This window comes from Oryx dammah, unplaced genomic scaffold, assembly GCF_014754425.2.
Source record: "Oryx dammah isolate SB20612 unplaced genomic scaffold, SCBI_Odam_1.1 HiC_scaffold_3, whole genome shotgun sequence".
NCBI classification, from domain to species: Eukaryota; Metazoa; Chordata; class Mammalia; order Artiodactyla; family Bovidae; genus Oryx; species Oryx dammah.
Window position 1 is genome coordinate 29,076,822 of NW_024070187.1, and position 27,882 is coordinate 29,104,703.

General features: G+C 35.1%; 1 protein-coding gene across 2 annotated transcripts in view; it reads right to left on the reverse strand.

Moving 5' to 3' along the window:
- Window positions 1-27,882, reverse strand: part of BMPR1B (bone morphogenetic protein receptor type 1B) — a 229,985-nt gene that overhangs the window by 147,667 nt on the left and 54,436 nt on the right. Inside the window, exon 2 of one of the 2 annotated variants that reach the window (XM_040237824.1) lies at window positions 23,404-23,497. The gene's annotated coding sequence lies outside the window, so the exon portion shown is untranslated. Of the gene's footprint in view, window positions 1-23,403; window positions 23,684-27,882 lie in introns of those variants that run through there. The other variant, XM_040237825.1, reaches the window with a different exon arrangement.

A 27,882-nucleotide genomic window follows, 5' to 3' on the forward strand; every position in this document is an offset into this window, starting at 1 on the left:
AGGGACACAGAGTGGCAGGTACAGAGTAGAAAAGATGATAAGTGTAATTTTTTAAGTCTGAGATGAATATATTTACATATGGAAATGTTAAGGACCCATTAAAATAAGTCTCTAAAGTGGGCCCTTCCAATATTTTCTATCTTGATAAACCATACCCAGAGTCCATTCAATTGGCCAGGTGAGACAACAGGAAAATATGTTACTATTCTCTCTGTGTCCCTCAAATCTGTTTGATTTAAGCTTTGTCTAGGTCTTTAAAGTTTCCCGTATCTTCCAGTTCTCTGCCTTTGTCTCAATTAAGCAAATGTCTTCATTAGGTCTCCATCTGTTGCACAGTGCCTGTCCTTTGACTTGACTCCTTTTTTTTTTTTTTGACTTGACTCTTTAACTTGAGTGCACTCATTCTCCAAACCAAGACTCTTCTCAAGTGAAAAAAAAAAAAAAAACACTTTACAAATGAGGATATTGAAGTCCCAGAAAGTTAACTAATTTGTTAAAGTTCATACAGTGACTTGTTGGTGGATACTCTAGGCTCTCTAATTTCATAACTTACCCTTTAATCTCTCATCAAACTATTATGCCTTTTTCAGATAAATTATCAGAGCAGACAGTGAGATTATATTGAAAGCTGATGCCTGGACCTGCCACATACTCTACAACTTTTTCTTAAACATCACTTTTTTTTTTTTTTTTTCAGTTACATGAAGTCAACTCTAATCTACTTTGAGCTCTCTTTGGGGAAGAAGAAACTACTTCATTAAATACATATGTATGCCTTATAAATCGCTTCCCTGGTGGTTCAGCACTGGAAAATCTGCCTGCAATGCAGGAGATGCGGCTTCGATTCCTGAGTTGGGAAAATCCCCTAGTGGAGGGCATGGCAACCCACTCTAGCATTCTAGCCTGGAGAATCCCATGGACAGAGGAGCCTGGAGGGCTACAGTCCATAGGGTTGCAAAGAGTTGGACATGACTGAGTGACTGAGCACGCATGTTTTATAAGATAAATGGTAGTATGAGAAAGAATATTCACCTTAGGATGAAAGAAAATGCAGCTGTCAATAGCAATGTCTATAACACTGCAGGTACAATGTGTTCTTACACAAAAACTGGACTGTTTGGGAATTTAAGTACACATTAGTCACACAGGGAAAACTTTACATGTAACTAAACACATGGCAGCCTAGACTGCATTCATTCAAATAGATTAGCTGACAAACAGAAATAATTTTTTGTAAATCCATCCTAACTTAAGGAAGACTAGCAAAATGAGCCTGGTTCCACTGGGGCTTGAAGGTTCATTGCAAACTCAAGCTTAATTGGGTAGGTAGGGACTGTTTCAGCAAAATTTGGCAAAACATCCTCATTTGTTCTTTAATTTATATTCATATACATATGTAATATTAATATATTTCATTAATGAAATCATAAAGTACATATATATGTATAATGCATAAATGTATATTTTGTACAGTAGAATTTCTCCTTTCAAAAAAAAGCTAATAATAAATTGAAGTTGGCCTCATGGAACTGGAAAAATATGGTATTTATGAAACCATTTGTGAGGTATGTAGTAATATAATGAAGCAAAATAGAAAGGGAAAAGGAAGCACGTGGTCCACAGCTTTCTCTTCCTCTGCCTTTTGGCTTCTCTTTATTTTTGGAAAAAATAAAATAAAGTTATTTTAAAAAATTAAGTGCTCTATCAATACCTTTGGGAAAGCATATTGATTTTGCTAAGCCATTCAAAAATTGAAAATTTGTTTGCTCAGGTTTATTAATATGAAATATTTCAATTATGCCAGAAGGATAGAGAGCATAAACTGAATACCCATGTATTTTACTAAGATTAAGAAAGCAAACATTACAGATACAATCCTGTACAGCCAGTTCTAATATCAAATACCTTCTTACCCCTTTTATAGGTAATCACTACCCTGATTTTGATGTTTACCATTTTCAGGCATATTTTAATGTATATGTGTGAGTTTGTGAGTGTTATGTATATATGTTTATATGTATACATACATGTATACACCTATGAATATATGTATCTATAAAGCATATATACTCTTTACAGAATGTTTAAAATATTTTCTATAAATGATGTAATGCATGTCTCCTTCAGTAGCTTATTTTGTTCAATTGCTTATATTTTAGTGACTAATCAATGTTGATAACCATAGCTCAGGTCATTGATTTAACTGCATAACTATACAGTTCTTTATGTAGAGAGTTATTTACCTATTCTACTGTGAATGAGTATTTAGATGACTTCAATATTTTCCATTACAATGTGACATATTCAGATTTATCACAAAGTTTTGATCACTTTGATTCCTCCCTGAATGTTTCTATAAAATAACCCAATCTGAAAAAAAATGAAGCCCCTCCCTTATTGTCCAGAAGTTTATACTGCTTATAATTCAGGAGAAAATGTTACTAAAAGGTTACTGAAAGATTAAACTTACTTGCAGTATTTCATGGAAGCTCAATAGTCCTTAATGATAAAATAATCAAATGTTGACTAAAGAGATTTTATTGGCTGGGTAAATACTATAGCTTGTGAGTTTACAGTTTAGTAGGCAGGATATCCAATTTTTATAGAATGGCTTCTCAAGTACAGAGTAACATTTAATACAACAGATTATTATGAAACTGAACATACACCACTGAGCTACTATTTTCAAACAAATTATTATATTCTTATAGAAAAAAATTGAGTGATTATTCAAAATAAGAAGCTAAACAGTACCTGAAATCACATTTTAAAGAATGTACTGAACTGAATCTGTATTAACATTTTTTAAAACTAATTTTTGGTTAAGATCATAGGTTTTCAAATCAGGTAGCCCTATTTTGTAGCATAACTCCATTTTTTTAAAACATTTATCCAAATTTTGGTTATTTATGTTATCTGAGTCTCAGCTTCATTGCCCGTAAAATGGGGATGATAAAATCTATCTCACAGTCTCTAATATAATTTAAATTAAATAATATATGAAATGTAATTATCCTTGCTGCTACTCTCTGCCGCTATAATGGTTACTGTTATTTATTGGGATCCAGGCTGAGTTCAGGGTTTAGATGCTGATACATGCAGTGACACATAAGTTAGGGCCTAATTCTCCCCAGGCATGTAGTATATACCAGCAGATTTATCTGGAGCCTAAGGAACTACCTGAGAAACAATTCAAACCTGATCCACAATAAGAGTTTGACATATGCAGGCATGTCTGGATGCCAAAGAATCTCGAGTTCTATATGTGTGTATAAGAAAGTGAAAAAAGGAAGTGGGAGAAAGGGAGAGGAAGAGACTGAGATTCATTGATTGATTAGTTGATATCATGTCTGAAGTTACAACAGAACTGCAAAATTTCTAAAAGCAAATTTTTAAGTTAGAACCAGTACTTCTGAGAGACAATTTATCTACAGGGAAGAATGAAATGGCAAGTTAGACTTGGCAATAAGACCAGAGATTCAGAGGAGGGTAATGCTTCTGGTAATAACTTGATAAATGTGACTATAACCCTTATTGATCCATCTACCTTGGGGCATGTGTGGTCCATAAGAACAGAGATTAAACCAGAACACACAATTCCACAAAACCCACAACAGTTTGAGGCCTATGCAAACATTCTTTAGGTTCTCAAAACAAGAGCTATTAACAATTAACAGCAGGAAGGCAGCTGTTCCTCTTCTCAATTTGCAACAGAGTGTACAAAGTCAGGGTTCAAGCATTAAAGAAGATTGATGGGTATTGGACAAGACCTCACCTCCCAGGATCCAGAACAAGTAATCAGTCTGGAGATGCAGAAATAGTCCGGTAGCCAGGGACAGATCACCACCATCAACACGAGCAGCAAAACTATCTCGAGCATAGTGAAGAACAGCAATGATTTAAAGCAGCAACATCTGCCAACAGAAGGGGCCTGGTGCAGCACCCCACTCCAGTACTCTTGCCTGGAAAATCCCATGCATGGAGGAGCCTTGTAGGCGGCAGTCCATGGCATCGCTAAGAGTCGGACACGACTGAGCGACTTCACTTTCAATTTTCACTTTCATGCATTGGAGAAGGAAATGGCAACCCACTCCAGTGTTCTTGCCTGGAGAATCCCAGGGACGAGGGAGCCTGGTGGACTGTTGTCTATGGGGTCGCACAGAGTCGGACACGACTGAAGTGACTTAGCAGCAGCAGCAGCTGTGAGGAAGAGTGCTGGAAACATGGTGGTAGTGCTCAATAACGGCAGCCTAGGGTTAGGAAGGACGGCTTTGAGGAGAGACAGAGTGTTAGTCCACATAGGCACCCTGGTATATGTGTGAACAAATAGGGAAATTCCTGAGGATCCCAGAAATACTGTAGAAGGAAAAAAATTGAAAAAAGTAATAAAAGACCTGTTATTGAACACAGAGTCAATAAGCTAAAAAAGAGTCAAGAAGTATGAATGGGACATCCCTGGTGGTACAGTGCTTGAGAATCTGCCTATGAATGCAGGGTACATGGGTTTGAGCCCTGTTCTGGGAAGATCCCGCATGCTGCAGGGCAACTAAGCTCATCACTGCAACTACTGAAGCCTGCAAGCCTAGAGCTTGTGCTCTGCAACAAGAAAAGCCACCACAATAAGAAACTAGCTTGCTGCAACTAGAGAAAGCACATGCACAGCAAAGAAGATCTGGGACAGACAAAAATAAACAAACAAATGATATGACTTAAATAAAAAAGCAATATATATCTGGGAAGGACCAGAAGCTAGTGAGGTGCCGGCACCATTGGAAAACAAGATTACCAGTAGAAAATCGTGATGGTGAGAAATCAGTGCAAATGATATAACTTTCTGGACATTAGAGCCAACAGGCAAGAGAGTCATACTAGGTATAAAATATGAAAAATTCAAACTTGTAAGCACCCATATAAAAGCTATATAGAATACTCTCATAAAAATTAACTTGAAATTTAAAAGATTTTTTGAAGAAAAAGAGGAAGAAATACTTTATTCCAACTGTTTTTACTGTATTATGAAATATTTTATATGTGTGCACTTTATATAATTTCAGTTTAATAATATAATTATTGATACTTAAAATGTTACTTATAAATTCACTGCTTATAATAATCAATTATAATATACATAATTAAAAATTGTACTTTTAAACAAAAATTTTAAGGATCACCCATTTATACATCACCCAAGCTCTCTGGGCAGTGTCTGCCCTGAACCCAACTCCTTCCCTCCAACTAGAACACTCAATAGCCTCAATTTGTTTTAATTTTTTCTTGATTTTTAAAAATAATAATGTACATGCATATACATAATGAGTCTACAAAAATATATGACTCAGTCTCTCTCTGTCCAAAGTTTCCAGTATTCTTCCCTGGAGAATCCCATGAACAGAGAAGCCTGGCAAACTACAGCTCATTGTGTCACAAAGAGTCGGACACGACTGAAGAGATTTAACACAGCACAACACACAAAGCTTGTATAACTAGAGTCATGTTGTGTGTATTTTTTGTGACTTATTTTTATTCAAGATTATGTTTTTGGCAGTCATTCAGGTTCATTCATTTTCGCTATTATGTTAATTCCACTGTGGACGAATATTCTCCAATTTATCCATTCTATTTTCTGTTGTTTCCAAATTTGTCTTGTGTTTTGCTATTATATACAGGACTACAATAAAAAACCTTGTTCCTATTTCCTAAGGCATAAGAGCAAGAAGCTCTATAGGATATACTCCTAGGGGTGGAACTGCTGAGCAAAAGAATATACTAGCTCAATTTCAATGAGCCATTTCAGTTGTACCAAGTTACATTCCCATTCACATTGTATGAGAGTTCCTGTTGCTTCACAGCCACAATAACATTTGGTATATTTCACACTTTTATATTTTTAACACATGACAGATATATAAGAGCATATTACTCTAGCTATAATTTACATTTCTCTAATTATTAATGATGCTCAGCAAGCTTCCACATATTTACTATCTGAATTTTCTCTTTTTGAAATTCCTGTTCATTTTTATATTAGCCGATTGCATATTTTTTTTATTAATTCATAGAATCTTTAATATATTCTACACACTAAACCAGACTTTACTTTTCTTAGCCATTTTTTCTCTTTGATGAACATACTTTAAAAATTTTAATGTTGTTGAATTTATTAATCTTTTTATGATTTTCTCTGTTTATGTTTAAAGTTCTTATCTTACCCTAAAAAGATAAATATATCTTTTTCTAAATATTTTAAAATAGTACTGTTTTTCATAGTTAATTCTTCCATACAGATTTTGTTTCCATTTATGAAATGAAGTGTTTAGGGATTGATTTTAGTTTTCCATATGAATAGCTAATCACTGATTGTAGTGGCAACACTGATTCAAGGCTCACCAGGACTCAAAAGAAGAAAGGACAGATGCCCTAGGATTGCTGTATGGATGGATGTGCTAAAGTTGAAGCCCTCATCATAAAGGATGATGAAAAAACAAATAGATTTTGGGAAATTCTGAAAATTCTTAAAATCAATTTGATAAATTCACTCCCTTCACATTTATATGATCTTTATCCAGTTTATGTAATTGTTCATGCTGTTACCACTTTACCCCATACAGTATGAGGCAACATTTAGAAGTTTACTTAAACTCGTCTGTATTCCTTATAAACTCTTTATTGGTACACCAACACAGCTTATGAAAATCTTAAGAAAAATATTACTATTGCACTATATATGGATTAAGAATCTTATGTGATAATTCAGTGGTTCTCAAACTAGACTCCCACGTAATTCCACAAACTCAGTGCAGGGGTTCTCCCACTATACTCCAAATCCCTCTCTCAGTTTCAGAAATAACTAAATTTATAAAACTTTCTCAATATTAACAGACATAATTTTTTTTAATGACTTAAACCTGCTACTCATTATTGCTTCTAAAGTCTGGTGTGGGTTAACATATATTGAATACACACTTATTTCTTTACATTTCATATACTAAAATTAAACTAACCAACTTCAATATCTATTCTGGTAAGGTCAAAACACTGCTTTCCCCAGTCTGGGGGTCATCACCCTATGCTCACTTCATGTTAATTTTTCCATCCATAAACTGCATATAATTTGCTTCAAAGCATTTTGGGGAGCAAAAGGTCAAAAGAACACTGGGTGTTAAAATGCTTTTAAAATGTAAAACATTTTGCAAACAGAAGTTATATTATATAATAACCTTAAATTATATCTTCCAAATAGGTTTTTTCATAAGTCATGAAAAAAAAATCAACAGGTAATTCCTAAAAGTCAGGTTTATCTATAGTTTTAGTTCCTTCAATATCAAGTCTTTAAAAAATAGTTTCGTCAACTAAAGTTAAAATTGATTGATTGAATATTATTTCCTACCCCACATAATTTCTAATAAAGTTCCTGAAAAGTAGAGCAATGCAAAGTTAATCTATACAAGCAATATAACTCATCTCCAAATAATCTGAAAATATCTATTTTCATAATGGTGTGATTTAAAAATCCATGCCATATCAGTGTGATTTAAAACTAAGAAAGTCTATAGAATTCAATTGAAATCGAGAATGTATAGTTTACAGATGAAACTTTGACCTACCTCGACAACATGCTAAAGCATGGCATTGATTTATTTGGAAGAATATAGTTTTCTAAGGACTTGTTTTGCTATACCTTTACATAAAGAAACCTTGGTAGAGTTACAAAAGTGAGAAAAACATGGAATTAAACAAGAATAATATATTAGAAAATGAGATTTTCTTTTCCTGTTGGTAAATATTAAGAGAGCCAGTCTTCTTTATGAGCTGGCTGCCCTCTGATTTGGACCTCCGTTACCCTGGGACGCCATCTGTGCGGCTGCACTACTTTTAAAACTTTAGACATGTGTAGGAGTAGGAAAGTGAAATTGTCTATTTTAGAAGAAAGTGAGACATTATACTATAAAGCTTCTAGAGTCAGAAAGGACTGGGTTCTAATCCTATGTGTCCTGCTTCCAAACTATGTGATCATAGGCATGATTGTACATGCTAAGTCACTATTTAATTTCAGATTTCCATTTCTTCATCTTAAGTATAGGATAAAAATAACCACCTCCCAGAATTATTGTAAGGGTTGAATGAAATTATCATAAACACAAATATTCATGGCAAAACACTGACCAAGTTATTATCATTATAAAACCAGAGAGTAAATGACTTTATGGAAATTGTGAAATATCATTTTAAAAATAAAAACATCATTTTATGATACAAGTTTCTCTTACTTCCAGGCATTAATTTTATCTTAAAACTGGAAATGTTTTTTTTAAATTACACAAAATATATTTTCTGAAATAATTGGAAATAGATGAAAGATGGAAGGCAAGGAAAATGCTGAAGTTAAAATCAATCATTTAATATGGTCATTAACCAGGAACAGGGAAAGGAAGATAGTAACAAGTAGGGAGGCAGGGTGGGGATGAAGAGACAAAGTGGGAAATAAAAAGGGGACTGACAGCCTGCATGACTTGGACAGGTGATCTTATGCTGGCCACCAGGTCACCCAGGTCAACCTGTTTGCTGAACTGCTCAACATGTAGAAATGAGTCACTTTACAGTATGTTTGGGCTTCCCTGAAACCTCAGTTGGTTTAAAAAAAAAAAAAAAAAACAGCCTGCAATGCAGGAGACCCCGCTTAAATTCCTGGGTTGGGAAGATCCCCTGGAGAAGGGAGATGTTACCCACTCCAGTATTCTGGCCTGGAGAATTCCATGGACTGTACAGTTCATGGGGTTGCAAAGAGTCAGACATGACTGAGTGACTTTCACTTTCACAGTACGTATGGGATAGAAGTGCAAAGGACAAGAGCTATGCCATAAGTTCCACACGCCTATAGTATCTGTGAACCAGTGTTTGATCTCAGTATGCTTTATGGCTCTAAAAGCATCAATTTATCCCACCGACAACATATAGTTAATAAACAGAAAAGTAGGCATATCACAGAAAATACCTCATCAAAATTTACCAAAATTAAGGAAAAAAAAAAAAAACATTCTCAACCTCTGGGCAAATCATATTAGGCAATTTAGATTATTAAGAAATTAAAATCATGTTGGCATATGCATCTCATTTCTCTTCTACAAGAGAGAAAGTGCAGTATAAGAACAGCTTCAAATTGCTCACTGCAGCACTATTTACAATAGCCAAGACATGAAAGCAACCTAAATGTCCACCAACGGATGAATGGATAAAGAACATGCAGTATATATACACAATGGAATATTACCCAGCCATAAAAAGAAGAATGAAACAATGCCGTTTGCAGCAACATGGATGAAACTAGAAATTATCATTCTAAGTGAAGGCAGACAGAGAAAGACAAATATCATATACTATCACTTATATGTGGAACATTAGAAAAAATGATACAAATGAACTTACATACAAAGCAAAAAACAGACTTACAGACATCAAAAACAAATTTACGGTTACCAAAGGGGAAAGTTTGTGGTGGTGGAAATAAATTAGGAGTTTGGGATTAACAAATACAAACTATTATATATAAAATAGATAAACACCACTGTATAGAACATGGAACTATTAATATATTCAATATCTTCTAATAAACTATAATGGGAAAGAATCTGACCCAGTGATTTAATCACTAAATCAATTTGCTGTATACCAGAAACTAATACAACACTGTAAATTAACTACATATCAGTGAAAAAAAAAAGCTTATAATTGACCAAAAAACCGGCTCTGCTAGTTAAGAAACATGACTTCAGCAGTCTTATTTTAAGCTTGCACTGTGCTCTGAAAGCTGTACCCATCTACTTTATACTGATACGGTAAAAGAAAAAAAGTCATTCTAAGGAATTCTCTATTTCTACCAATAATAATTTTAAAAGATTACATGTGGAGTATTAATGAGAAACTCATTAATGACTCATACATGACTCATACATGACCATACACATTGTATGCTAGCTAATTTTAAACAAATAAACAATATTTTTGCACATTCAAAGAAGCATGAATTACTTTTGTAGAATAGTGTGTCCTAGGTCACCATTCTTTCCTTCTCTATTATTCCTTGTTTATTTCATTTGCCAACAAGTCTCTGATAACAAAGAGAGAAATAAATTTCAAGATTAGTAAGCTAAGATACTACTGTGAATAATGATATATTAATTTACTGTTGAAGTTAAAAGTGGTATAGAGAGGAATGAAAAAGAGAGAAACTCAATGAAGTTAATTTCACACACAGAAAAAGTTAATATTTACTTGCAGAATTAATATATGAAAGCATATATGGAATTATAACTATACACTGTGTTATACTCAATATGCCAGTAAATTTGGAAAACTTAGAAGTGACCACAAGACTGGAAAAGGTCAGTTTTCATGCCAATCCCAAAGAAAGGCAATGCCAAAGAATGTTTAAACTACCACACAATCGCACTCATCTCACACGCTAGCAAAGTAATTGCTCAAAATTCTCCAAGCCGGGCTTCAGCAATATGTGAACCGTGAACTTCCAAATGTTCAAGCTGGATTTAGAAAAGGCAGAGAAACAAGAGATCAAATTGCCAACATCTGCTGAACCATCGAAAAAACAAGAGAGTTCCAGGAAAACATCTATTACTGCTTTACTGACTAGGCCAAAGCTTTTGACTGTGTGGATCACAACAAACTGTGGAAAATTCTGAAAGAGATGGGAATACCAGACCACCTGACCTGCCTCCTGAGAAATCTGTATGCAGGTCAAGAAGCAACAGTTAGAACTGGACATGGAACGACAGACTGGTTCCAAATTGGGAAAGGAGTACGTCAAGGCTGCATATTGTCACCCTGCTTATTTAACTTATATGCAGAGTACATCATGAGAAATGACGGGCTAAACAAAGCACAAGCTGGAATCAACATTGCCAGGAAAAGTATCAATAACCTCAGATATGCAGATGACACCACTTATATGGCAGAAAGTGAAGAGGAACTAAAAAGCCTCTTGATGAAAGAAGAGAATGAAAAAGCTGGCTTTAAACTCAGCATTCAGAAAACTGAATACCATGGCATCCAGTCCCATCACTTCATGGAAAACAGATGGGGAAACAATGGAAACAGTGAGAAACTTTATTTTGGGGGGGCTCCAAAATCACTGCAAATGGTGACTGCAGCCATGAAATTAAAAGACACTTGCTCCTTGGAAGGAAAGCTATGATCAATGTAAACAGCATATTAAAAAATCAGAGACATTACTTTACCAACAAAGGTCCATCCCATCAAAGCTATGGTTTTTCCAGTAGTCATGTATGGATGTGAGAGTTGGACTATAAACAAAGCTGAGCACAGAAGAATTGATACTTTTGAACTGTGGTGTTGGAGAAGACTCTTGAGAGTCCCTTGGACTGCAAGGAGATCCAACCAGTCTATCCTAAAGGAAATCAGTCCTGAATATTCATTGGAAGGACTGATGCTGAAGCTGAAACTCCAATACTTTGGCCACCTGATGTGAAAAACTGACTCACTAGAAAAGACCCTGATGCTGGGAAAGATTGAAGGTGGGAGGAGAAGGGGACGAAAGAGGATGGTTGGATGGCATCACTGATTCAATGGACATGAGTTTGAGTAAGCTATGGCAGTTGGTGATGAACAGGGAAGCTTGGCATGCTGCAGTCTGTGAGGTCACAAAGAGTCTGACACGAATGAGCGACTGAACTGAACTGAAAAATAGGAAACTATAAAAGATGAATGAAAAAAGAATATGAATAACCTATTTAGAATTTTTTAAACTGTTAATGAGTACATATATAGACTAATGCATACTTTCCAAGTAATAATACAAAAATAACCTGCTTATTAACTAAAAGGTTGTTATCTTCAAGTGTTCAAGGCAGAGCTGCAAACAAAATTCCAATAAATTGTACTGTAAATCTTAGCATAAATAACACCAATGTATCAACAAAGTGCAGAGTGATCCAGGGAGAAAGAAAATCCTGTATTATCTTGAAGTAAAATGGTTTGCCTTGAGTTAAAGAGGAAAACAAATTACTTCCTGATGGCCAAATGTATAATAAACAAATAAGAGAGCAAATGTCTTTGTATAAACTTTTATATAGGAATTCCTGCCTCCAACATATACAAACTGTATTTATAGGTTAAGTTCATTCACAGTGGATAAAACTATCCTTTCACACTACTCCAGGTAAACCAGTTAGCACAAAAGTACTGAGTTCTAATGATACTAAAATATCTAGAATTTCCTTTCCTGCTGTAAATATCACAGCAACAACTGGGAGGCTTTTAACTTAGTAGGTTAAAATAGAGATGATAGCCAAGGCTGCCAGTTAGGGAGACTCATGTCTTTCCTGAATGAAGCTTGCAGTTATAAAAACAGAGGCCCAGATGGAATAGTCTCTCCCTGCTGGCCTGGCGGCACAGTGCCAATTTCCTTGCTGAGGTCACAAGTAGGTATGTGAGGGAGGGAATGGTGCTGTGTATTTTGCACAGGGGGGAGAAGTGAGCAAGCTGCCTTTGGATGAAAGAAAATTATAAAAATCAATAGAGGTAAGTTGTCTAAAAATGTAGCTGATTTTAGCTGATTTCAAGTCCAGGGTTATTTCTGTCCACCTTGAGATTCTTGTGTCTTCATTACTAATTCCAAACAATAAAAGGCTCTTCATATCACCCGTTTCCTTGACATGCCTTTGAAAGTCATTGTTCCTGAGTTCATTTCTTCATAGACAGACCCAAGTCAGGAAGGTTCTTGACACCTGACCCACAGACTTGCATCTCTTAACATTCATGGCAAAAGCATAAGTTCTCTATTTGGTAATAATTCCTTAAAAGATGGACTTTGGTCAGATCTGGGTTTAAATCATAGCCCTATCATTTATTAGCTATGTGAGACCCATCAGGCTACTTTATATCTTGGGGTCTCAGTTTATCCTGAAAAAAAATCAGAGTAAGTCACTCAACTTATAAGGAAATCATAATAGTTAATGAAATCATAGCTGCAATGCTTGGTGGAATGCCAGATATATTATTCAGAAAACCTTGATAAATGGTGACTATTATTAATGTATAATTTCTCACTCACAGATTCATATTCTTATTAAGTCTGCTTTAACATAAGTAATAAATGCAGCCTCCTATCTACAGTAACTTCAAGGCACACACCAAGTTAAGTCCCACAACACCCTAACATGTTCCAATGCTTAAATCTTACTTAATAATAAACATGAAATTTTATTTCTTAGACACAAAATTTTAAATGCAATACAAGTTGAGAGGTAACATAAAGATTTAAATTTGCATCACAGGAGCACAAGTTAAGAGATAACTTCATTAAAAAGTGGGAAAGGGGACTGAAAGTATTCAAGTAGTTAGTTAATAAGTCCCTTGCGAATCATAGAATTAACCAAGAATGTTCAGATGTCCAAGCTGGGTTTAGACAAGGAAGAGAAACCAGAGATCAAATTGCCAGGATTCTCTGGATCATAGAGAAAGCAAGGGAATTCCAGAAAAACATCTACCTCTGTTTCATCAGCTACGCGGAAGCCTTTGACTTTGTGCGTCATAAGAAACTGTGGAAAGCTCTTAAAGAGATGGGAATAGCAGACCATCTTACCTGTCTCCTGAGAAAGCTGTATGCGGGTCAAGAAGCAACATTTAGAACTCTGTATGGAACAACTGATTGGTTCAAGATAGAGAAAGGAGTACGACAGGACTGTCTGCTGTCACCCTGTTTGTTTAATCTATTCACTGAGCACATTGTGAGAAATGCTGGGCTTGTTAAGTTACAAGCTGGAATCAAGATAGCAGGAGAAATATCAACAACCTCAGATATGCAGATGATACCACTCTAATAGCAGAAAGTGAAGAGGAACTAAAGAGCCTCTCTACGAGAGTGTAGGAAGAGAGTGAAAGTCAGCTTCAAACTAAATATTAAACAAAAACTAAGATCATGGCATCTGGCCCCATTACTTCATGGCAAACAGAAGGGGAAAAATTGGAAGTAGTGACAGATTCCCTCTTCTTGGTATCTAAAATCACTGCAGATGGTGACTGCAACTATGAAATCAGAAGATGTTTTCTTCTGGGCAGGAAAACAATGACAAACCTAGACAGTGTGTTGAAAAGCAGAGACATTCCTCTGCCAAAAGAGGTCCATATAGTCAAGGCTATAGTCTTCCCAGCGGTCATATACAGGTGTGAAAGCTGGACCATGGACCATAGAAGGCCGAGTTCTGAAGAACTGATGCCTTCGAACTGTGGTACTGGAGAAGACTCCTGAGAGTCCCTAGGATAACAAGGAGATCAAACCAGTCAATCTTAAGGGAAATCAACCATGAATACTCATTGGAAGAACTAATGCTGAAGTTGAAACTCCAGGATTTTGGTCATCTAATGCAAACAGGTGACTCACTGGAAAAGTCCCTGATGCTGGGAAAGATTGAGGGCAGAGGAGAAGAGGGTATCATAGGATGAGATGGAGGGATGACATCACCAATGCAATGGACATGAACTTGGGCAAACTTCAGGAAATGGTGAGGGACAGAAAGGCCTGGCATGCTGCAGTCCATGGGGCTGCAAAGAGTCAGACATGACTGGGAGACTGAACAACAACAAACCATAAAAATAGTAAAAAATAGTTTTCATATATTTGGATTGTAAACAACATTATAAGCGTCAAAGGAGATGAAGAAAATACTGATTAGGATTAATAAAGGTATTTCCAATACACCTATTTCAAATCACAGAAAACAAAATTTTAAAGTGATCAGAAGCTTATGAAAACTGTTACAACTAACAGGGCTTTAAAGAACCAAGATTTTTTGACTTAAAAAAAAAAAAAACTTTTTAAACCAATAAGAGAAATACAGCCTCTGGAAAAAAAAATCTATATAAATAGATAAAAGATAAAAATATAATGCTAATAACTAATAACCCCTTAAGACTCAAGTTTACTAGTAATTAAAAACATAAATATCACCTTCCTCTATCATATTAGAAAAGATTTTGAAATTAATTCACCACATTAACAAATTGAAAACTAAAAGCCATATGATTATCTCAATAGATGCAGAGAAGGCCTTTGACAAAATTCAACATCCATTTATGATAAAAACTCTCCAGAAAGCAGGAATAGAAGGAACATAACTCAACATAATAAAAGCTATATATGACAAACCCACAGCAAACATTATCCTCAATGGTGAAAAATTGAAAGCATTTCCCCTCAAGTCAGGAACAAGACAAGGGTGCCCACTTTCACCGCTACTATTCAACATAGTTCTGGAAGTTTTAGCCACAGCAATCAGAGCAGAAAAAGAAATAAAAGGAATCCAAATTGGAAAAGAAGAAGTAAAACTCTCACTGTTTGCAGATGACATGATCCTCTACATAGAAAACCCTAAAGACTCCACCAGAAAATTACTAGAGCTAATCAATGAATATAGTAAAGTTGCAGGATATAAAATCAACACTCAGAAATCCCTTGCATTCCTATACACTAATAATGAGAAAGTAGAAAAAGAAATTAAGGAAACAATTCCATTCACCATTGCAACAAAAAGAATAAAATACTTCGGAATATATCTACCTAAAGAAACTAAAGACCTATATATAGAAAACTATAAAACACTGATGAAAGAAATCAAAGAGGACACTAATAGATGGAGAAATATACCATGTTCATGGATCGGAAGAATCAATATAGTGAAAATGAGTATACTACCCAAAGCAACTTACAAATTCAATGCAATCCCTATCAAGCTACCAGCGATATTTTTCACAGAACTAGAACAAATAATTTCAAGATTTGTATGGAAATATAAAAAACCTCGAATAGCCAAAGCAATCTTGAGAAAGAAGAATGGAACGGGAGGAATCAACTTGCCTGACTTCAGGCTCTACTACAAAGCCACAGTCATCAAGACAGTATGGTATTGGCACAAAGACAGACATATAGATCGATGGAACAAAATAGAAAGCCCAGAGATAAATCCACACACATATGGACACCTTATCTTTGACAAAGGAGGCAAGAATATACAATGGAGTAAAGACAATCTCTTTAACAAGTGGTGCTGGGAAAACTGGTCAACCACTTGTAAAAGAATGAAACTAGATCACTTTCTAACACCATACACAAAGATAAACTCAAAATGGATTAAAGATCTAAATGTAAGACCAGAAACTATAAAACTCCTAGAGGAGAACATAGGCAAAACACTCTCCGACATAAACCACAGCAGGATCCTCTATGATCCACCTCCCAGAATTCTGGAAATAAAAGCAAAAATAAACAAATGGGACCTAATTAAAATTAAAAGCTTCTGCACAACAAAGGAAAATATAAGCAAAGTGAAAAGACAGCCTTCCGAATGGGAGAAAATAATAGCAAATGAAGCAACTGACAAACAACTAATCTCAAAAATATACAAGCAACTCCTGCAGCTCAATTCCAGAAAAATAAACGACCCAATCAAAAAATGGGCCAAAGAACTAAATAGACATTTCTCCAAAGAAGACATACGGATGGCTAACAAGCACATGAAAAGATGCTCAACATCACTCATTATTAGAGAAATGCAAATCAAAACCACAATGAGGTACCACTTCACACCAGTCAGAATGGCTGCGATCCAAAAATCTGCAAGCAATAAATGCTGGAGAGGGTGTGGAGAGAAGGGAACCCTCCTACACTGTTGGTGGGAATGCAAACTAGTACAGCCACTATGGAGAACAGTGTGGAGATTCCTTAAAAAACTGGAAATAGAACTGCCTTATGACCCAGCAATCCCACTGCTGGGCATACACACTAAGGAAACCAGAATTGAAACAGACACATGTATCCCAATGTTCATCGCAGCACTGTTTATAATAGCCAGGACATGGAAACAACCTAGATGTCCATCAGCAGATGAATGGATAAGAAAGCCGTGGTACATATACACAATGGAGTATTACTCAGCCATTAAAAAGAATACATTTGAATCAGTTCTGATGAGATGGATGAAACTGGAGCCGATTATACAGAGTGAAGTAAGCCAGAAAGAAAAACACCAATACAGTATACTAACACATATATATAGAATTTAGAAAGATGGCAATGATGACCCTGTATGCAGGACAGCAAAAAAGACACAGATGTGTATAGCGGACTTTTGGACTCAGAGGGAGAGGGAGAGGGTGAGATGATTTGGGAGAATGGCATTGAAACATGTATAATATCATGTAAGAATTGAATCACCAGTCTATGTCCGATGCAGGACATGGCATGCTTGGGGCTGGTATATGGGGATGACCCAGAGAGATGTTGTGGGGAGGAGGGTGGGAGGGGGGTTCATGTTTGGGAACGCATGTACATCCATGGTGGATTCATGTCAATGTATGGCAAAACCAATAAAGAATTGTAAAGTAAAATAAATAAATAAATAAAAATTATAAATCTCTGAGCACCAAGAGTTTGAGAAGATAGGTAATACATCTTTAAAATGAAAAGTACCAATCCAATGAAAATATATACTAAGGAATGGAGAATAGTCAGACTATTTTCATTTACTGGAAAGGTTGGGTAGAGCAGGTCACTTAACTGAGGGAGGAGGAGAGAAGAAGGTATAGACATCATAGGCTGAGGCTGAGACAAGCCTCCAGCGACTTGCTCAAAAACATTTTCATCTTTCAGTACAAGCAATTGTTTCCAGAAATGAGAATGGAAAGAATTGAAGGGCTCCAGTTCCTTTGGGGATGGTGGGGACAGGAATAGAGAAGCAAAGTCTTAAAAGAAGATGAGATGTACAAAATAAGCTTGTTTTACTCCTCTCTGACCCTTTATTTACATTTTTTAAGACTCTAAGATGAAAGTCTATATAATATAGAAAAGAACATTTGGTTCTTCGATTTTCACTTTCAATAATTTTCCAGCTGTAAATACAATGGTCATCTTAAAGCTATAAAACAATATATAACTATATATTCCCTATTAGAAGCTTAGATATAATGAAAGTATTAAATTTGTTTCTGCAGTTTCTGTCTTGCTTCAGGACTATCTGCCATATCCTACTGCAAAAGAGAATGTTTGTGAGGGCATAAATCTAACTGTACTAACAAAGAGAGTGGGAGAAATCAGGCAAGCCAAAAAAGAGTTTCTGTTATTTAAAAATAAATATGTTTAACTATGATTATGAGTAGAAAAGGCCTCCATCTCAGTTGGGAGCAATGATTACTGGCTTTAACTTTCAGGAATTGTGAAATAATGCAAAGGAGTTTGAATACATGATAAAACTCAGAGATATAACAAATTAGGCTTTACATGCAATACACAGAATAAAACGGGCAATTATAAACAGATAAGGAAAGTCACAATGATAAAATACTGGCCCTACATTTTTTTTTTTATCAAAATCCTAACTAGCTACTTTAAAAGCTGATGTTGGCAAGTTACACTGCCACTTTGTATAACATTTGCCCGTATCTATAAAATAAAACTGTTAAAGAAGCAGCTTTTGAAGTTTCTACTTCCATGATTAATTCATTTTTCTCCTCTCACATTCAGTGAATTCTATGCCATGCATAGCTATAGAAAGAAAAGGACTAGCAAGCTAACCTGCTAACAAGAATAAAAGTTTAATTGTTTTAGCAAAATTTTGTATGCTTTTTTGACTTCTTGCTGGTGGTAGTAATGGGATATTCTTTGCCTTCATTTGTTTTTGCTGTAATTTTTAATATTGAGGCAAACTCAGGTTTTTCTCATCACTGGCTGATGGAAACAAGGTACATTCCTAAATCCATGATCACAATAACTTCTGCTCTTCCCATTTTACAATGTTTATATCACTTAATAAGTCAGTAAGATACATAAATTTGCACCCATAACTCTTTGATAAGACACCTATCATACCTATTTAATTAACTACAAGATAGTTGTGTGGGCAAAATAAATATGAAGAAAAATTACAGATTGAATTATAGTCCATTTTAAGCAAATTAAAAAGCTACCAATATTTCCTGTGAAAATACCCAGTCTTGTTTTCATTTCTAAGACAGATACAATTCAAGGTTAAACAAATGGAAGAGTCATATTCACCGGCTGGGAGAGGTTTATAAGACTTCAACTGCAGTGGAAACCACTAGTAGAGTACACAGAGAAGTAAAAATAACCAAAATAAAGAAAGTGTTGAATTATTCTAAATAGTGCATAAAGCTATACCTTGATTCTGGCACACAAATTATTTCACATACAAAGTAAATATTTTGTGTATGGTGGGGAAATAAAACACAATTAAAGAGAAAATAAAATGTTATTCACTATCTGATCTCAAAGAAACAGATGCTATTTTTCAACTACCTTTTTAAACATTGCCATCCTTTTCTTTGAACATTTCTATTTTGAGGGGCAAATTCTTCTGACTGAAATGAAGTATCACCTTTCAGTTCAGAGAAATTTTAAGTCATGATTTTTTATTACTTCCTTAAATCCTTAACTTTCTCTACAAGAGGAAATAAAATTAGGAGGTATAACTTTATTGGTAACATTGAAGAGTCATTCCACTCTGTAATCTTTTAACATACATGAGGATGGACCCATTCTCTCCTGAAACTCTCTCTGGACCTTTTGGAAGGTATAACTCTGTCTTTAATTTGCCACAATATCAGTTAATTTATCACAGCAATTCATAGAAGTGCAGGAACTAGCTGATTTTGTTGATAGATTTCATGAAATTAATTAAATATCTGCAGGCAGACTATTATCCTGAATTTGTATAAGCTAACCAAGATAATTTTGAATGTCATTCAAATAGGTTATTAGTTCAAAAAATATCTACTTGCATGGATGAATATGCCCTACTATAATTGCTGGTAGAGAAACAAATTTAAGTATTGCTACTGTTTCAAAAGCATTTACCAACTTCATAAGAGGTTTTTCTTTCAATCCAGTTAACCAAGGTTTTAAACTACATTAAAATAAACTCTATAAATAAAAGTGGGTTTAAAATAAATTTGATAAAGTTTTTCCTTAGTTCAAGTTCTTGAGTATCTCTTTTATGTTAGGTCTTGGAAGAACACAAAATAATTCATTTTAAAATCATACAAAATTATATATTCAATTGTGTATAGAAGAAGCTGGTGAGAATGCCCTCCTACATAAACAACTGCAGTGTTCTGTATGCAAAATTTTTAATAATTTAAACTGTCCTGATTCTTCTTTGTAAACTGAGAAACAATCATATCTTTCTAAGTAGTAATGGAGGAAGACTAATGCTTTGTGCATTTTTATATATTTGAGATCATTTTTTCCACAATGTAATACATTTGACAGCTGGGTTTCTCATATTTTCTTAGTTCATGTACATTAAATGCTAAATAATACTGTTTTTAAGTTTTGTGCTGTAAGAAAAAGTGGAATAAACTTTAATTCTGCTACAAAAATTAAATAAATAAAATTTTAAAACATGGCTACATACATAGCTCACAAACTCATATGGGAAGACAAAAACATTGTATCATTGACATTGCAGAAGTGCTGAGGCCATGGTCTGCACAGGAGACCAGACCATAGAGGCTTACAGTGGACCAGCAGGGCATCTGGGAAGGGATAACTTCATTAAGGTTGAAAGGCAAAGACCCGGAAGAGGGTGTTTCATGACAGAAGAAGCAACATAAACAATTCCAGAAAGGAGTAAAACAGCATGGATTGCTTTAGAAATACAAGATATTCCAATAATGTTGGCGCATAAAGCAGAGGGAGAAGGAATACTCTCACGGAGAAAAGAGAGATGTGGAAAACAGCCCACAACAAACAGCAAAAGATGAATATAGGACAAAAGTAGCAGCCAGATCAGAAGGGACTCTTCAAGAAGGGACTCATTATGCCAAGAAGCATGACCTCTATCTATGAGCAAAAGAGGGCCAGGGATGAGAGGGCTTTAGTAAGAAAGTAGAGAGTTCATCATGGTGGGAGATGGATCCCTCTAAAAGTAGTATAGCATATGGACTAGGAGTACAGCAAATGACTTAGGGGCAGTGACAGGAGGCTAACATTAACATTTTAAGCTAAATTCACTAACTTTACTTCAACAGATAGTTAAAACATGATACAAAAGATCCTATCCATTTTTATAATATGTCTATGTATGAAATGTTTCCCCATTTCATGGTGGCTGGTGGCTCAGATGGTAAAGAATCTACCTGCAATGTGGGAGACCTGGGTTCAATCCATGGGTCAGGAAGATCCCCTGGAGAAGGGAATGGCTAACCACTCCAGTATTCTCGCCTGGAGAATTCCATGGACAGAGGAGCCTGGTGGGCTATAGTCCATGGAGTCGCAGAGTTGGACACGACTGAGTGACTAACAATTTTACTTAACTATGAAATGTTATTTACAAATATGATAAATAAGCAATATTAGGGTTGACATTAAAGTAAAAAATAATATTGAGATAGTGTTTCAAATTTTAAAATGCTCAACCAGCCTTCAACCAATACACATCTCATCTTAGACACTGTCAATCTATACCACACTTTTCTATTTCCTCTTTTGATTAAAGGGAAAACTTTATTTTATTGTAGTAATTTTGTTAGCTTGCTTTCTGACCAAAGTTTCCATAGGGTACTTCAGAAACAAGATACCAGAACAAATAAAAATAAAACAAATTTTAAAAGGCCTAAGAAGTCAATTATCACTGATTGAATATGTTATTTATGTAACATATAAAATGAATCAGTAAAAGATATTAAAGACCTGAAATTATAATCTTGATCAAGAGTTATTACCCAAAGGTATTAGCAAAGAAAATTTTGAGAAACACCCATTCTAAATCAACCATGGTTGCATTTTCAAAATAAACAAAAGTCTACATAAACCCATTAATAAAAGGGTAGCCAATACCTTAAAAAGTAAAAAAAAAAAAAAAAAAAGATGCTTGATGCAGAGGCTAAAACAAGCACTAAATGAAAGTCAAATACAGTTTAACTTTAGATATCAGATTAGCCTTAAAGCACATCTGAATTAGTAAAACTGATTTTGAAGCATTTTGCATTATTTTTAATTTTTATGTGATTCAACAGCAATGATATTCTACAACTATTGGCTTCATTTTAAGATACTTACTTAAGATATTCCACCTACTGTTTTGGATATAAGTTTATCCAGTTTTAGAATGAGTTGGTTCCTGAATATTAACTCTAATACAAAGCCTATCCAGAGTATTAGCTTTTTCTTGTATCTCTATTGGTCTGCAGTTTAAGCTCTACTGCAGCACTCATGTTATTTTTGTTTTTAACTTAACTATGTAATACAAAAAAATCTTTGGAACTGTAATCACCATCTATCACCCAACCTAAAATTTTTAAATACCACACTAGTGTTATTCCACAACTAAAAAACCTACAGGGAAATTTTCAATCTGTCGGTTGACAAATTTCATCTAGTTAATGCCAAACCTACAGTAAAGCAACATATTACTTTCCAAATCATGTGCAGCAGACATAAAACACAAGTGTATCAATTCATGGGTGTCCTAAAACAGGAAACACATAGAAACCAAGTACTTTCTGTCCCTTTTAGCAACACTGCTTTTAATGTCAATCTGGGTTATGCAAAACAATGATGATAAGTGAATATACAAAAGCACTATAGTCACATAGAGAATCATGGGTCAGAGTGCTACCTGTGATGAAAGGGGGAAAGAAAGAAAAAACAATGATGTGGAGCAGGGGATGTTAACTTAATGTCTTTAGTAAAGAACCACATTTTATGAGGACCCAATCTAGCAGGTCACTTAGATAAGCAGAGAAATTCTCGTAAACACTGAGTCCTTTGCATCTTGGATTAAGAAGCCTGTTCTGACTTTTCATCACTCCTGCTTTTCTCTGTTCCCAGAAGTAGTCATTATTTCATTTTAATGCACTGATGAATGGACACTGGATTTCTTTCACAAAGACCTTATGTATCTCACATTCACAGTCTACACATTTTCACAGAGTCAACAACATCTTCACCCACTCATCTGAATTTTTCCCCTATTCCATTTCTAAACCAGCATCCACTATAAACTTACTAATAATCATGTTTTAATACCAATATAAAAAGTAAACACAAATTTACCAATCAGAAGACTTCAAGTCTGAGAGAACGAAGACAAAGAAATTTACTGACAGGACACATCACGGAATAAGTGTTCAAGAGCCATTCCCACCACCCACGACTCTGTAGTGTATTTTGAACCTACACAACATTCTTTAAGAGCAGAACACAAAAATACACTGCCACCAAGAACACTCTCAACCAGCAGGCAGCCTTTCCTCATTAGCTTTAACATGTCACACAGCCCTTTGCTTACTGATGTAGAGCAGCCAAAAGGGAGATGGAGTTTACGAGCAAAAGCAAGACTGAGCTGGCTAATTACTTACCTTCTACGTATGACAGGCTTGCTTGTTTAACTTTTTGTATCCTCTCTTGTCATAGCTCAACGGAAAATGCTTGTGATTCAGCAGAAGTTTGAACCTGACAATCAAAAAGAATGTTTTAAGAAAAAAACCTGGGAAATTAAAGTTCCCTCCAGTACAGTCTTTCTTTCCCTGCCCTCTGTGTGCGTGTTTCTCTCTCGTTTTCTCTCTCTGCAAGTCAGCTACGTAGTGGTCTATAAATATTGACCCTGACACTTGCTCAGTGCCTTACTTGCTCGTGGCACAGGTCCGTGTTACTGAACACCGTGGTAATACTCCGGCAAAGTTCTCAGCTGCTCAGACAAAGCTGTGGATTGGCTCACTACCCAGCAACCCTGTGCCTGCCTGGAAACACCATTTTTCTGCCAGCTTTACAGATGCTATGGGCCTTTCCTGAGGCCCAAATCAGGCACAGAAGGGCAATTATGAGATTTGTCTGAAGAAATAGTTTTCCTCAAGCAGGTGGAGGAAAGGGGGGCTGGATGCAGTGGAAGCCAAGAAAGGAAACACTGCTTTTGTTTTGGCCAAACAATATAATTTCAAACCCTTTATAAAAGTCATACCTTAATGTCATTTAATCAAGCTTTATAAAACTGAATTACTACAGACTATGAATAACCAAAAGACATAGGAGAGCATTTTTGCAATTGTTCTTAATATTGCTCCTCATTGAATAAGGCTGCACTGACTGACTAACTGACCACAAAGAAATGTTTCAACATGAATAAATTCATTTCTAGACTGATTGAAGTGCACAGGAAAGTATAATATTAATCAGATCAAATTAAGCACTTTCTGAAAGAGGCTAAAATATAATCTGGAAATTATATGAATCAACATATGACATGAAATACTTCTAGATTTGCAATGATGACAATTTAAATTTTATTTTTTTTAATTAAGGATAAAATCTAAGCCATGACTATATAATTTGTAGGTGATATAAACAAGGTCACCATCATCTACTGTACCACATATAGTGTCCACAGTATGAATAATTAGAAAATAAATTAAGCATATATTTTTATTCTTCTTGTCAAGACTAATCATACGTTTACCTAATTGAAATGTCATATTGATTAAATAAAGAGTAAAGGAAATTTAAGAAATATCTGGTCACTTACTCATTTAATAGATGAGAAAAGTCACCTCCAGGTTGGTTAATTTACACATCACATGGCAAGTTTGTGGCAGGGCCGAAACCAGAAGCCCTTGCTCTATTGCTCACAAAGTTGTGCTCCTTCTACTACAAAAAAGGTTCCTAAATTCATTTTTAGATTCAAACCTGATTTTCATATGAAATCTTACCAAAAGCCTTATCAGTAAATGTAAACATTACAGCTAGAGAAATAACCAGCATAAAACAAAAATAGTCTTTAACAGTGTAATTGACTACGTCTACCAAAAAGTTATATACAAGAATTGGCTTTCTAATGGTTGAAATCTACTTTTTCTTGCTTCATTTAATAATCAATATTTGCCCAATAAATTGACTTAATACCAGGAGGGGTGTATGTTAGGTGCTGAGGAGTTAGGTGCCCCTTGGTTAGGTACTGAGGAGCCCAAGATGAAACACGGTTCCTACTCTGAGACTTTTCAGTCCAATCTCATGGCGGGGGTTGGTCGGGGGGGGTGGGGAATAATGACAAAACAGCATGTTAATACAGTGGTGCAAACTAGGAGGGCAGCAAGGGTGCCTGGCACATGAGAATCTGAGCCAGGATGAAGTGAGGGGACACAGGAAATTCCTCAATCAAGACTTTAAAGGTGACACAAACTGATAGAGAGATATACAACATTTTTTGATTAGGAGAATCAATACTGTCAAAATGACTCTACTATTCAAAACAATGTACAGATTCAATTCAATCCCTGTCAAATTACCAATGGCATTTTTCATAAAATTAGAACAAAAAACTTTTAATTTGTATGGAAACACAAAATACCCCAAATAGCCAAAGCAAACTGAAGAAAGAAAAATGAAGCCAGAGGAATCAGATCTCTGAATTCAGACTATAGCACAAAACTACAGTTATCAAAACTGTATGGTACTGGCACAAAAACAGAAATATAGATCCATGGAACAAAATAGAAAGTCCAGAGATAAACCCACACACCTACGGTCACCTAATGTATGACAAAGGAGACAAGAATGTACAATGGAGAATAGACAGTCTCTCCAATAAACAGTGCTGGGAAAACTGGACAGCTACATGTAAAAAAATGAAATTAGAAGAGTCACTAATGCCATATACAAAAATAAACTCAAAATGGATTAAAGTCCTAAATAAGTCTTTAAAGAAAGGCCAGATACTATAAAACTATCAAAGGAGAACACAGGCAGAACACTACTTGACAAACAGTACAAAGATCTTTTTCAATCCACCTCCTAGACTAATGGAAATAAAAACAAAAATAAAACAAACAAGGTCTAATTAAACATAAAAGATCTGCACAACAAGGGAAACCACAAACAAAAAGAAAAGACAACACTCGAAATGGAAGAAAATATTTACAAATGAAGCAATTGACAAGGGATTAATCTCCAAAATATACAAACAGCTTATGCAGCTTAACATAAAAATAAATAAATAAATAAATCCAATCAAAAAATGGGTGGAAGACTGAAACAGGTATTTTTCCAAAGAAGACATATAGATAGCCAAAAATTACATGAAAAGATGCTCAACGTCACTAACTTTTAGAGAAATGCAAATCAAAACTACAATGAAGTATCACTTCACACAAGTCAGACCGGCCATTGTGAAAAAAATCTACAAACAATAAATGCTAGAGATGATATGGAGAAAAGGGAACCCTTGCACTGGGGATAGGACTGTATATTCCCAATGTATATATACCAATGCTATTGGTATCGGCACGAAGGAGAACAATAAAGAGGGTCCTTAAAAAACTGAAAAGATAGCTACTATATAATCCAGCAATCTTACTCCTAGGCAAAAACCTGGAGAAAACCATAATTCAAAAAGGGACAAGCACCCTAATGTTCACTGCAGCACTATTTATGATAGCCAGGACATGGAAGAAACCTAAATGTCCACCAACAGGTGAATGGACAAAGAAGATGTGGTACATATATAAATGGAATATTATTCAGCCACAAAAAGAATGAAATGATGTCATTTGCCGCAACACAGATGGACCAAGAGATAGTCACACTGAGTACAGTCAGACAGACAAAAATAAATGTTATTATCACTTACATGTGGAATCTAAAAAAAAAAAAAGTACAAATAAACTTAATTACAAAAGAGAAATAGAGTCACAGATGCAGCAAAAAAACTTATGGTTACCCGGAGGAAAAGCAAGGGGGGATAAATGATGAGATTAGGACTGACACATACTCACTACTACATATAAAATAGATAAACTAATAAGAACATAGTGTATAGCATAGGAAAGAGTGGATATATGTACACGTATAACTGATTTCCTTTGTTGTACACCTGAAACTAACAACATTCTAAATCAGATACACTCCAATAAAAAATTTAAAAAAAAAAGAATGAGTAGACAGCAATGAGACAAAAATGAGAAAGAATAACACAATAAAAACAAGGAGGCAAGGAAAAAATGATACGGAATTTCTAAGTTTTCTTTTACTGGAACACAGAATGTAAAGCAGGAAATGGTTAAATGACAAAAAGAAAAAAAAAAGGAGTAGAAGGAGAAAGGTGATGAAGGGTTATATATACCAGGTTAAAAAACTGGGTTTTATATAGTAGGTGAGTAGTCTTCAACTATTTTTATTCACAGACCCTTAAAAGAATTTTGAAAAATATGTAACCATTAACACATTATCAAGTTAATGCCTACAATTTTTCACCTGTGGTAAAATATGTACTTGAAAAGAATTTAATTTCCACTCTATTGGAAATACTGACATTTTAAACATGTTAAAATAAAACTTCTATCAACTATTTTAAGAATATGCAATAGAACCTAAATTCAGAGTCATAAAATTGTTATGCATTTAAAAATACACGAATAGACTCTTCTTTCAAGCTGAAAATTTTACATTACTATTTTATCAACCTTTATTTCCATCTCACATCCTCGGAGAACTTACAAAATGTATTTTGTAACTAAAATCCTTTCATTTTTCACCCTCAACCTCTCTGCAACAAAAAAATATTCATACTTTTCCACAAGAAAAATCTAAGACATTAATTTAAATTGTTTACTTGCTAAGTTTTCTATGATCCCAGCTACAATGCACCATAGTATGATCTGGGATGGATAGGTATATGCCAGAGAAGGCAATGGCAACCCACTCCAGTACTCTTGCCTGGAAAATCCCATGGATGGAGGAGCCTGGTAGGCTGCAGTCCATGGGGTCACTAAGAGTCGGGCACAACTGAGCGACTTTACTTTCACTTTTCACTTTCATGCACTGGAGAAGGAAATGGCAGCCCACTCCAG